The following is a 9,240-nucleotide window of genomic DNA, read 5'->3' as shown; positions in this document are numbered from 1 at the left end:
CCTATACTGCCGACCACCTAGGATTTCGCCCGGTCATCACTTACTACCCGGTGGACCACACTGAGGGGGAGCACAGGGACAGGGGTGATGGTGGTGACAGGGATGGGTATGGTGAGGATGGGTATGGTGAGAGCAATAAGTTCAGTGGTAGTGATAGTGATGAAAAGGTTGGGCATAGTAAGATGGATGGGTATGGTGAAATGGATGGATATGGTGATGGGTATGGTGAATTTGATGGATATGGTGATGGATATGGTGAAATAGATCGATATGGTGATGGGTATGGTGAATTTGATGGATATGGTGATGGGTATGGTGAAATGGATGGATATGGTGATGGGTATGGTGAAATGGATGGATATGCTGATAAAGACGGGTATGGTGATGGGAATGTAAGTGGTGAGAAAGATGAGTATGGTGAAATGGATGGATATGGCGACAAGGATGAGATGGACGGATATGATGAGATGGATGAAACAGGTGAGAGGGGTGGGTATGGTGAAACAGACAGATACAGTGAAATGGAAGGGTATGGTAACAGATATGGATATGGTGCAAACAAGGAAAGCAGTGAGATGAAAGAGTATGGCGAGAGGGACGGATATGGTGGCAACGAGTATGGTGAAATGAATGAAAATGAGAGAGAACTGGGGTATAGTGAGAGAGGCAAGTATAGTGAAAGAAATACGAATGAAAAGCCAAATCAAAGTAAAAAGAAAGAAGGAAGGAAGGTTGACTCTGGATGGCTGAAGAAAGGAGCCAAAAATGAAAACATAATGAAAAAGGAATATGTAAAGATGAATAGAGATGAAATGGAAAGCAGTAGTGAAAGCCAAGAGGAAATATTTGGGCAAAAAATAATAAAGAATGTTAATAAAGGAGGTGAAATGGGTGTTGAATTTTCTGCAAGTCATCACCACAACCACCATCACCAGTCTACTCCTATATACCAACCACCATCACCACCACAATCACCAACATCAATAGACAACGACTACCAACCTACTCCTATATATCAACTACCACCACCACCACAATCATCGGCACTTCCAGACAATCGCTATCACCAGCCTCCTTCGTTCTACCAACTACCACAACCACCACCTATCAAACATCTACAATCACCTACATTGCAACGACCACAATCACCACCATCTTCCAGCAATCACAAACAATCTAGCCCAATGTACCACTCACCACAATCATCACCACCATCGACAAACAACCACCACCATCACACTATCCCTATTTATCAACCTCCACCACGATCACCACCATCACCAACCAACCAACATCACCCTGCTCCAGTCTACCACCCACCAGCATACCGACCACCAACATCACAATCACCACCATCGCCAAACAATCACCAACCTCAACCTACCCCTGTATACCAACTTCCACCACACTCGTCATCCAATAAACATCAGCCAACTCTTACATACCAACCCCCAACACAACCACAGCCACCACCACCACAATCAAGCAGCTATCAACGGCCGATCCCAATGTACCAGCCACCACAACAACAACCACAATCACCACAATCCCATGACAATCACCGTGAAGCCTACCATCCACCTACCATCAACCAAGAACTCATCAACAACCAACAACTCACCCTACCCATCCACCACCTCGTTTCTGATTTCCGCCAAACGCTCCACAAATACCCTAAATACCCGACTATGGAGGAAACAGGGTATTTGGGAGATGCCAGGTACACCATGGAGAGGCCGAGGACTTACCACATGGACGAGAAGATGGAGAAAAATGGAAAAGCTGAGGAATTACACACGTCACGCGTAAACAGGTACGAGAATATTCGGCGCGTTATGTCTTCGGACATGGACTCCTTAGCTAAAAAGATGGCGAAAGCAGAAATGTCAGAGATGGCTATATACACTAAGAAAATGGAGAAGGAAGATATGTACAAGAGTGTAAAAGATATAACAAGAAAATATGCCAGAAATGACGGAGAAGACACAATGAAGCGAGCAAAAATGAGAACGAAAACGACAGACATGTACGCCAAACAAGAGGAACAAATAAGAAAGGAAAAGAAAATGGAGGAAGAGGAAAAGAAGGAAGAAGACATAAGAATGGAAAAATATATGGAAAAAATGAAAGCGCTGTTGATTAGTGACGAAATGTCCAAGCTGCCGCCGACTCCATTCCGACCGCTGTACCGCCATCACACAATAACTCCGAGTAAAAAAATAGTTCCTCCTCGCGAATTCCTTGGCAAAATCGAGGAAAAGAAGAAAGAAAAAGGCGAGAAAGATGAAGAGGAAAGGGAGGAAGAGGAACACAGGTATAGACACAGAGTGATAATAACGACGATAGAGCCCCCTGTGGAGAAAAAATTTGTCAGTGCTACGTATTTCTCGCCTTCTGCTCCTCCGCCGACTCTCCCACCTTCGAAAATTCTAAAGTATTCCCCTCCTGCTCCTCACAGACCTCCTCCTCCTCCTGCGTTATCGATGCCTAGTTATTCTCATCCTCGTTCTCCTCCTTCTGCGTCCCCTCCTACGTCCCTTTCTCTTCCAGTTCACAATTATTCTCCTACTGTCAGAGCTACTTCATCTACACCTCTTCCAAATACTGTTTATTCTCCTCCTTTTCCTTCTCCCTCACTACCCCCTCCTCCGTCTGCTTCATCTCGTCCTCCCTCCTATCCTTCTCCTCCTCCTTCATCTCCACGTCCTCCTATTCCTCCCCCGTCTCTCTCTCCACCTCCTCCTCCACAAAGGACTTCTTCTATTCTTCCTCCTTCCTCCCAAATTCCCTCCACAATCAACATCTCTCCCTCTTCCCTTCCTCCAAACCTAGCCTATGCAACCCCTTCCCGTTTTCACCCTGTGCCTCACCCTTCCCCCTCCCCCTACCTCCCCCTCATCCCCTCTGTCTACCTCCTCCCCTCCCCAGTCAACCACATCCCTGAGTCTCTCTCCCCACCCCCTCCCCAGCTCTCCAAACACCTCTCACCTCCCCCCTCCCCCTCCTCTTCCTCTTCCCTCACCTCCTCCCCTTCCTCCTACTCCTCCCTCTCCTCTTCCTCCTCTTCAGAACTTCAATGATATGCGGTTTTGTAATAATAATAATAATAATAATAATAATAATAACTCCCTCATTTCCAGTTAAACAATAGTATGGCACTGACAAGATATAATAAAGCACTATAATAAGGGTGTAAATGGAGCATGCTTTCTAACTCCACCGTGACAGCTCCTTCCTAAATCAATCAAATCGTGTGGAGGCGATAAGCTAAATAAATCAAAAGCGTCATCGTACTTGGGAATTAACTAACTACGGGGCCAGAATAGATTGACTTCACGGCTGTAGGGTTCGCAGTTCGAGCCAGCACCAAGGTAGCGAATTTCTGGTGAGATGTAGTGGTCTTTGCAAGGGTCTTTTCTTGACATTGGTCCTACCTCGGGGATTCACCTTTTGGTCAAACTAAAATATTCTAATTAAAGGTGAATGACAGAGATCAATTAATGTATGGAATTCTTAGTTCAGCTGTAAGTATACATCATTATAAATCGTGTACTACTGAAACAATACTTTCACATAAATAAATGACGTTATACTAATATGCTAATGTTGTCCAAAAAGCAGTAGAAATCTTTTAAAATCTCTTATGGCATTACAAATCATTTGTATTTTCTCCTGGGTAGCCATTATTACATGGCACGTACGTCGAAAGTGGAAAAGGAGAGCCCAGTGATAGAAAATGGTGTGCTATGTTTCAGCAAAGGTTAATGCAGCTTTTTAACAAGGCATCTCGGTGTTTGAACTTGACTCATTTGACGTCATACTGGTGATTTAGGCTTTCCAGTGCATGTTCCTAAGGAGTATATACATTTTCATTTACTGGTGGCTTAGGAAACAATATTGATTTTCACTTTACATTAAGACAGATGAGAACTCAAGATTTATATTCATCTCTGTGTCCTTAAACTCACACCCCAGTTAAATACAGCAAAGCTACCCCTACAGCCCGACGTGTTTGTAAAGTTAAAGACGTCAACGTTTATTTCACGGGCTGATCCACTGTGGGGGATTTCTCTCTCTCGTTTTTGTCCTGTGTGGGTTGATTTGATATTGCTGGTTGTCAGAAACGTATATTTAAGATATCCTCCTCTATCCTTCCAAAGGATATGCAAAGAAGAGGACGATATGTTTTGGTGAGGGATGGGTGACATTTGTTGCGCATGGTGAAGTAGTGCCATCTGAATACACTATATCCCTTTTGGTTTGGTTCAGTGAGGTTCGTTAAGTACACACACCCACACACACACACACACACACACACACACACACGTTCTAACAACCTACATCAAATCAACCTGAGCGGAAGTCCTTAAATATAATTCCTAACAGAAGTCACAGAAATAAAGCCAGCACTGTCATTATTTATTTACATGAGTCTAGACCTTCATGAGTAGTGGACGATTGTTAGGCAAGTAGATTAAAACTATGATGAGTGGACGATATGAACTGTGTAATTTTAGATGTGGGTGTATCTCTAGAACCGGCCCTATCAAGTATATATATATATATATATATATATATATATATATATATATATATATATATATATACAGTATATATATATATATATATATATATATATATATATATATACAGTATATATATATATATATATATATATATATATATATATATATATATATATATATATATATATTTCACAAACGAGTTGCTTCACTCCCGTACGCCTTAGTGACTAACGAACTCCAACATTAGGGCCCTGAAGTTCCCCTATCCATCCAGTGTTTTTGTAACATTATAAAGTTGAATAAAAGGAACTAAAGTAGCCATTAGCTGCCGCAGGTCTAGCCGATAGACGGGGCCGGTAAGCAGATTTCGTTTATATTATTATTATTAAGTATAATTACAATTACAATAATAGTATGTATTATATTACTTTAATAAACGAAACTTCATGCATTGTTAGAGTTTTAATAATATGCATTTCCTTATTCTACTTCAGTGTCTGCCCTCTCTTCTTACCTCTCCTTTTCCTTCCTGTCAATCATAATGGTTTCCAGTAAACCAGGAAACCATTTACAACGTTGGTGGCAGCCATATAACCAGATAACAGGGTGATGTGGAGCTTATTGTGCCCCTGTTGTCTGGATGGAGAGACGCAAGTAGTGGCCATCCAAGAACCAAACTTTCGCAAATTTCTCCTTGCCTCGTTGCGGTGAAATGCTGTCAACCGCAGGCGAACAGATTCAATGCACGGGACAACCCTGCAGGGTCCGTGTTTGACTGTGGTTGATGGGCCTGCTCGGCCTGACAGAAGAGACTGGAGTTGATCAACAACAACAACAACAACCGTAAAGGTATCAGTCCATCTGCAGTCCACTGCAAGATCGGACCTTCGTGTCGAAGGGTTTGTGATAGCCAGAATTGTCCCTCCCCCATGCTGGGCATGTACAAAGCAGTAGGAGGGACACATGTAGTGAGAAAGGTGTGTGTGTGTGTGTGTGTGTGTGTGTGTAAATAACTCACTTGGTTAGCGTGGTTCACAGCTATACTGACATACCGCACATAAGTCATGTACATAGTGGGTAGGACCCGTTTTCAGGCCATTAAAATCGCCTGACGTTGGCTGGAGTAGAATACCAGAGTTATGCCCGCCGTGTGAGGGCTAATGGTGACAGTACCAACACTCAGGTTCCTACGACACACCTGCATAATACTCTGTGGTGGTGACAGTGGAGACCAGAGCTGTGCCGTTCATGTGTGGGGTGGTGTGCGTCGAAGGGAGAGAAGACGCAGGAAAACCCACCCAGGCAGCACATGCATCCACCTGGGTAGTTACCATGCCATTCCCCTGCTTTTATGACCTTTGACCTCTATAGCCCCAAATTAATGACCTGTTCTTCTGATGCTCCTCAATCGTTATTACAAAGTTGGGGAAATTACATCCAGTTGTTTTGTACACACACACGCGCGCACGCACACACACACACACACACACACACACACACACACACACACACACACACACATACATACACACGGGGAAAGAGAGACAGAGAGAGAGAGGACGTGTGTGTGTGTGTGTGTGTGTGTGTGTGTGTGTGTGTGTGTGTTTAGTGTGATGAGGGCAATTGCGGTGCTTATTCGAGGTCGGGGTTAACGAGAGAGAGAGAGAGAGAGAGAGAGAGTCACTGGAGATCTCGACTTCATGCCTTCTCTCAAACATGATCAACATTTATCGAGAATTTATTTATTTATTTAATTATTATTTATTTTTATCCCAGCTCACTCCAGCCAATTTCCCTCAGCTGACAGTGGGTTACAGGATCCAGAGAGAGAGAGAGAGAGAGAGAGGGTGATTTTGTAGTGCTGTTATTTTCTCGGTTGCATGACCCTGTTGTTAAGAAAATTGGCCTTATTTCCAGCTCATGTAATGGTGATCGTGTAATTGGGGGTTTGTAATGGGAATGATATATTGCACTGATTTCGTATTAGCCTCTCTCTCTCTCTCTCTCTCTATCTATCTATCTGTCTATCTATTTGTCTGTCTATATCTCGTTTCATATCTTTCTCTCTCTCTCTATCTATCTGCCTATCTCTACCTATATGTCTCGTTTCATATCTTCTCTCTCTCTCTCTCTCTCTCTCTCTCTCTCTCTCTCTCTCTCTCTCGCTGCTTCCAGACGATTTTCCTCAGCCTAGTAGAAAGCCGTGGCAATGGAGGGGTTAAGGAGAGGTACTTGTAACCCCCCTCCCCCCTCCCCAGCTTAGAGGCTTTGAAGCTGAATAAAATCATCTGGAGGGAGTAGGAATAGCACACACACACACACACACACACACACACACACACACACACACACACGTCATCGGCTTTTGGAAAGTAGCCTACGTTAAAACGATAATTATGATGATCATAATGATGATGACGAATACGGTGATGAAGATGACAATGCTGATGATAGTAATAATGATGATGATGGTAATAAGGATGATGATGACAGCGATGATGATGATAACGATGATGACGAATATGGTGATGATGATGATGATGATCAGATCGCAAGACTCACATCACTTCCCCCTCTGACTTCCTCATGGCTGACATTAAAATTTCATCAGCTGATGTATTTTCTGCCATCATTGGCCTCAATACTAACAAGGCATATGGGCCTGATGGAGTCCCTCCTGTTGTCCTCAAGAACTGTGATTCTGTGCTTACACCCTGCCTAGGCAAACTCTTTCGCCTTTGTCTGTCAACTTGTACCTTTCCTTCTTGCTGGAAGTTTGCTCTCATTCAGCCACTCCCAAAGAAGGGTGACCATTCCCAATCCTCTAACTATCGTCCAATTGCTTTAAAATCTTGTCTCAAAAGTTTTCGAGTCAATTCTTAACAGAAAAATTTTAAAGCATCTTTCCTATCACAGCTTTCTTTCTGATCGTCAGTATAGGTTCCGTCAGGGATGCTCCACTGGAGATCTTCTCACCTACCTTTCAGACTCCTGGTCATCCTCCTTTCGGGACTTTGGCGAAAGCTTTACCATTGCACCTGACATCTAAAGGCTTTCGATCGAGTCCGGCATAAATCTTTAATTTCCAAACTGCTCTCTTACAGCTTCTATCTTTCTATCTGTGCCTTCATCTATAGCTTCCTTTATCGTCGTACTGTACTATAGCTGTTGTTGTAGACGGCCACCGTTCTTCTCTTAGATTGATCAATAGTGGTGTTCCTCGGGGCTCTGTCCTATCGCCAACTCTCTTCCTTTTATTCATCAGTGACCTTCTACGCTGTACATCTAACCCTACCCACTCATGTGCTGATGACTCCACCCTTCACCTTTCCATTCGCAACGTCCATTTCAGCAATTACTTCGACAGACAAGGGATGAGGCTATGGCACACCTAATGTCTGACTTGGCTCGTATCTCTGAGTAGGGTAAAAGTAATCTTGTTGTTTTTAATGCATCAAAAACTCAGTTTTTACACCTATCAACCCAACAAAATCTTCCACAGGAGTACCCTCTATAGTTTAATAATATCCAACTCAAACTTGCATGATCTTTAATCATACTTGGGGTTTCATTATCTCGGGATTTGTCTTGGAATGATCATATTACATCTCTTGTAAAATCTGCTTCCAAGAGATTAAGTGTGCTAAGCTGACTCTGTACCTTCTTTACGCCTTCACAGTTGTTGATTTTATACATGGGTTTTCTTCGCCCCCGTGTAGAGTACAACCCTCATGTGTGGGGAGGCTCCCCACATACAGCTTTTCTCTGCTTTGGGGCCGCCATTGAAGTGGTCGAGCCTGCCACTGACAGTGAACAGTCGCACTCTCATGAATCATTAATAATATATTTTTGTGTGGACTTATGATTCAAATTAATGTTTGTAATGTTTAGAGGAATTATTTTTTTCTCAAATAATTCAGAAGAAATGAAGGGAAACTACTTATTATTTTCATAGTAATACGTAAAAAATATTTATCCAGCTAGACTAGCATCAACTGAACTCCAAGATCCTCATTTATTTTGCATTAGTAGTCTTTTATTGTACTGAAAGAGGTGGAGTTACATTACTCACTATTGGCTGGAACGAAATACTTTGTAATTGCCCTCTTCAAGTAGATTATTAGCCAATATAAGTAAAAAATCGGTACGACGCTCGTAACATCCCAAATATCCAAGTGGCGCATGCGCATTGAAGGTACAGTCCCAGGGACAAGATAGACTCTGCTTTTGTTTACTAATATTGCGGCACCCAAGATTTTGTAATATTCACATTTGAGGACATCAAGATAATTTCAGAAAGGCTGTCTTAGATAAATATTTTTACAGATCAGCTTCTAACTAACTGCTCTATGCTGCAAGATATTACCAAATTCTTCTGTTACTGTGCTTTCATTTCACCAAAGATTTTGTGTGCAGGTGGGACAAGAGGGATGTTTTGATAGTGAGGTGTGAATTATGACTGTGTTCTACCATAAAAGAGGCCATTCTGAGTCTTTTTGTAGTACACCAGTCATGAAGTGTGTGTGGGAGTGTTAAGTCATCTGGGTAGGAAGCAGTGTGTACTTTGTGAGTGAAAGTGAAAAGCACACACACACACACACACGCACACACACACACACACACATATATATATATATATATATATATATATATATATATATATATATATATATATATATATATAGTTTTCTATATATACTTATTATAGAGAATA

The sequence above is a fragment of the Coenobita brevimanus genome, chromosome 39 (genome assembly GCF_032717465.1).
Source record: "Coenobita brevimanus isolate Jiangsu-jjx chromosome 39, ASM3271746v2, whole genome shotgun sequence".
NCBI classification, from domain to species: Eukaryota; Metazoa; Arthropoda; class Malacostraca; order Decapoda; family Coenobitidae; genus Coenobita; species Coenobita brevimanus.
The sequence above is the reverse complement of the archived record's forward strand: the minus strand, read 5'-3'. Positions refer to the sequence as shown.